This window comes from Pipistrellus kuhlii, unplaced genomic scaffold (genome assembly GCF_014108245.1).
Source record: "Pipistrellus kuhlii isolate mPipKuh1 unplaced genomic scaffold, mPipKuh1.p scaffold_m20_p_6, whole genome shotgun sequence".
NCBI lineage: Eukaryota > Metazoa > Chordata > Mammalia > Chiroptera > Vespertilionidae > Pipistrellus > Pipistrellus kuhlii.
Window position 1 is genome coordinate 18,206,500 of NW_023425562.1, and position 4,857 is coordinate 18,211,356.

Consider the following 4,857-nt stretch of genomic DNA (forward strand, 5'->3'; position numbering starts at 1 on the left):
CCCAATGACCATATCATTGTCAGATAGGAAATTGAAAGTCATTATTATTAGAATCATCAATAACCATTTTTGCTACTATGGTAACCTTCCTGGTTGTGTGTGTCTTTGTATTATCTTCTTTTACTCAGAAGTCTTCATCCCTAAATTCATAAATTGGAATTCAGATGTTCTTTAGGATAAAGATATTAAGAAATACAAGCATACCTTATTTCATTGTGCTTTACAGATGTTGGTTTTTTTATTTTTATTTTTTACAAACTGAAGGCAAGACTCTCCCCTAGTAAAAAGATTATAACCCACTTTATTGTGATGTTCACTTTATTGCAGTGGTTTGGAACCCAACTTACAATGTCTCCAAGTCATAAATACTTCATATATTTCCAAGTTGAGATATTATGACTTTTCCAAATATTTTGGTAAGTAAAAACAAAACAAAACATGGAATAGAGTAATTAAGAACCTCTATTCTTTTAAAATATATTTTTAATTGATTTCAGAGAGGAAGAGAGAGGGAGAGGAAGAGAGAGGGAGAGTAGGGTGAGGGAGAGAAACATCAGTGATGAGAGAGAATCATTGATAGGCTGCCTCATGCATACCCCACACTGTACTGAAAACACTACCCTGGCATGTACCCTGACCAGGAATCAAACCATGACCTCCTAGTTCAAGGTTAATGCTCAACCACTGAGCTGTGCTGGCTAGGCAGAGCCTCTATTCTTAATTCAATCAAACCCAGATTCTTTGCACTTCCAACACTCTTTTGGGGCCAAAGAAAACTGCCTTTTTAATGTGGCCTTACTTATCCTAATTCCTATTTTAGAGGTTAACTCTCAAACCTACTGTGCAGCAGATTCCTGGCCCCACCCTTCACTTACGGAATCGGAAAGTTACAGAAGCGAAAGTTTTTTTCGTTTGTTTTAAATATATTTTATTGATTTTTTTTACAGAGAGGAAGGGAGAGGGAGAGATAGTTAGAAACATCGATAAGAGAGAAACATCGACCAGCTGCCCCCTTCACACCTCCCACTGGAGATGTGCCCGCAACCAAGGCACATGCCCTTGACCTGAATCGAACTCGGACCCTTGAGTCCTCAAGCCAACACTCTATCCACTGAGCCAAACCAGTTTCAGCAGAAGCGAAAGTTTTGAGTGGCTTCCCAAATATTTCCAATGCAGTGAGCCCATGAGTTGACATTAGTGGACCCTGACAGTCCTATGAGATCTGCTTTTGTTGGCAGGCCCTCATAACCTGATATTATCATTCTGCCTGATCCTACTAAATACTACTTCTATTTCAGGAGCCAGGTCTAATGCCCTGACATTCTTGCAGCTTTGGCTAATTTTTTCCATTGCAAATAAGTCTTACTATTTGACCCCCTTGGAATACCTGTGGGCTTTTGTTTAGCTCTAGATGCTTGGGTGTCCCTCATGAGAGAAGATGAAGGCTCAATCCTGAAGGCCACAGAGCACATGGTTCTGAGTGCTGAGTCTATTGGATGAGTAGCTTCAGAGCAGAGATTGATGTTATTTTATGCTGGAGATAAAACAATGTTGTTTACGTCTTTCTTTTTCACCATTGGTCTTTGAGTTTGGGTTTAACTCTTATGGATTCCATTTACCTCTCTTACTTGGCTCCAGATGTCCAGTTCTGCTGTGCTACCATCTGGCAGCCTAATTTTTTGTTATTTATTGGGGTAACATTGGTTATTTACATTATGTAAATTGCAGATGTACAACATAATATCCTCTATTGCCTGCACACCATCCACAGTCTAGTTTCCTTCCATTACCATACATTTGACTCCCTTTACCCGTTTCATCCTCCCCATACACCCTTCCTCTCTGGTAACCACCTTCCTGTTGTCTGTATCTATGGGTTAGTTTGTATTTGTTTTGTTTGTTTATTTGTTACTTTTTGTTTTATATTCCACAGTCTGGATTTTGATTAAAGAGAAGTGAAGGAAGAGGAATAGATCATATATATTAAAGATTCTCAGGGCAATTATCTTGTTTAGGTTAATAGATATAATATTAAAACAGAAAGAGCCCAATGTCCCTGTATAATCCCACATTTTTATTCTTTATTAGATATATGTATATAATTTTTGAAGACCATATTAATTTCTGATAATTATTTTAAGTTATACATGAAAATGTTCTTTAGTTTGTGTATTTATCAAGATACTGCATTTTTGTTTTAATTTGTTTGAAGCTTTTATCCAAAAGTCCTTCCATATCACCACCAATATATTCATTCAGTGTTCAGAATATGGATTTTGGCTACAAGGTTTAAAAGTATTTAGTGTTATGAGTTCACTGTTCAATAAGGAAATTGCAAATGCCATCCTACTAAACATAAAATTGAATATGAAATATAATAGTTGATCCAAGAGATTTCATTGAAGAACATCTGTGTAAACCTTCTGGAATACATTTTTGAAACTATGATTAAGAATCTATTTTAGATGTAACAGGCACCTTCTTATATTTTTTCTTCACTATAATTAAAGAGTATCATCTGCTCTTGGTTTTGAGTTTAACTTGAATTCAATCTCTTACAATAAGATTGCCTCCCTTACATAGCTCCGTTAAATTGAAACTAATTTTGGAAGAAAGGTAGAAATCAAGGTCTAGGTACCACTCATAAACTTTAAAAAGGACTAGGTTGAATTGTCTTGTGCTTTGCCACTCTGTTCTACCAAGCAATGAATCCAATGAAATTCTTAGGAAATAGTAAAATTATTAGAAATCAAGGGCAAAGATCAGCTGAGAGGGAGGAAGCACTATCCCTGAGCAGCAACAAACCATGATTGACCATATCATTGACCCAGTAACAGCATAAGGTCTTCTCAAAACACAAAACAAGAGAGAATATTTACAATTTTTTTCTTGAGCTAGAATTTTAGCACAGCTCTCTCCAAATCCCAAGGACAATTAGACATTTGAAAAATACCAATTTTAGGGAATCAGTACATTTCCTTACTCCCTAAAGTTAACCAAATTATTCAAAATCCTTTAGCCTAGGTATAATAGCCCACTTTTTAACAATGTGAAACAACTTCAGTGTTCAAAAAACCTCTGGCATTTGTACTTGATTCATTAATGTTGAGTTTCTCGGGAATTGCTTACTCTTTAATATATCAAAGGAAAGGAGAGGGAGATAGAAACATCTATGATGAGAGAGAATAATTGATTATCTGCCTCCTGTACACTCTACAATGGGGACTGAGTTCACAACGTGAGTAGTATGCACTCTGGTGAGGAATGGAACCATGGCTTCCTGCTTCATAGGTCCTCTCTGAGCTCAACCTCTGAGCCATGCCAGCTGGGCTTCTCTTTCATTCTTTAAATTTGGGAAGTACATTAATTTCTGCCTCATTAAAGAATTTATCAGCATCAGAGCTGACCTTTTGCAAGAAAGAATATCCAATGGGAAGGAGGAATACGTGAGATTTTTCCACTTTTCCTTTTTTTAATCTAATGAGGTCCCCAACTTTCTCTTGGAGTACCTTGATTATCTGATGTAGGTCTACAGAGTTCGTCCTTTTTCTCCAATTTTACTGGCAACTCATTTCCCTCTTGTTTTACCATTGTCCCAGGGTTCTTAAAAATATAGAGTATCAATTACTTGAAAGATGGGGGTCTTTAAAAGGGACTTTTCCAGAACATAGGAAATAGAGTGGTATGAACATCTTTAGGACAGGACCAAGTTATGTGGAGATTGTCACATGTGTTTGGATAAATGAATGAATAACCAAATGAATGGATGTTCTTCCCTGTGGACCAACTATAAAAGGAAAATAAGTTCATAAAATTAGAACATAGTGTTTAGTAAAATTGTCCATGTGTATATAGAATGAGGAAATGTGAGTTTTAAAACTCAATGATGAGGGCAGGGTGTGATATTTATAGGCAAACTTTATAGCTGTGGGTTTCAGAGCTCATAGAGTACAACCTGTCTAGAGCCATCCTGGAGTCCTCCCCTCAACCAACTGTGCAGCCACCAGGCTAGGAATGGCTTCCTGCTGGGGGATCATGTATGGAAATCCCATGTGGCCGTGGAGCTCTGCTCAGTAATTTTCTCTGAGACAGATGACTATCAGGATCCTACCTTTCTCTTACTCGTGGTTTGACTGTGATGGCAGCAATGATGACAAGTCAGATGTTATCACTATAATTATCCCAGCCCCTTTAGGAGAAAGAACTGGAAAATAATTGTTACTCATGCTTAGGTATTTTTGATCATTCATAAATCCACTAATCAAAATGTCAGTGGTTTAGGGAAAATGACAACTGAAATATAGCTTTTTTTGTTGGTGAATTCCTCAAACTCTGTGAGCAGACACCATGGCACATACTAGTGTTTGGTGATGTCTGAGAGATAAAAACTGGCATCCTGAAGTCTGAGGCAGTGCAGAAGTTCATGTGTTTTAAAACTTGGCTATTTGGTATCATGATTTGATTGAGATTTTATTAATTTTTTCTCTGACTTGGAATTCACCAGCTGAATTCTAGTCCCATGTTCCCACTTGCGTATTTTTCTTTTTGAACAGCTTTATTGAGATATAATTCACATAACATACAAGTCACCCATTTCACATATACAGTTCAGTGTTTTTTATTATGTTCACAGAGTTGTTCATTCTGTTCCTTGGAGTCTCTCTATCACTTCAGATAAATTTGAGTGTTTCCTCATGTGTAAATGAAGTGTGGAGAAATCTACTTTCAGTTTTCCTTGTAGTGATAAGTCTATAATTTTAAGCCTTATAGTAATCTGTTTATGCAAAAAAACAAAAAAACAAACACACACACACATCATCAGATATAGTGTGTGTTCTGTAAGTTACTATTTCTCAT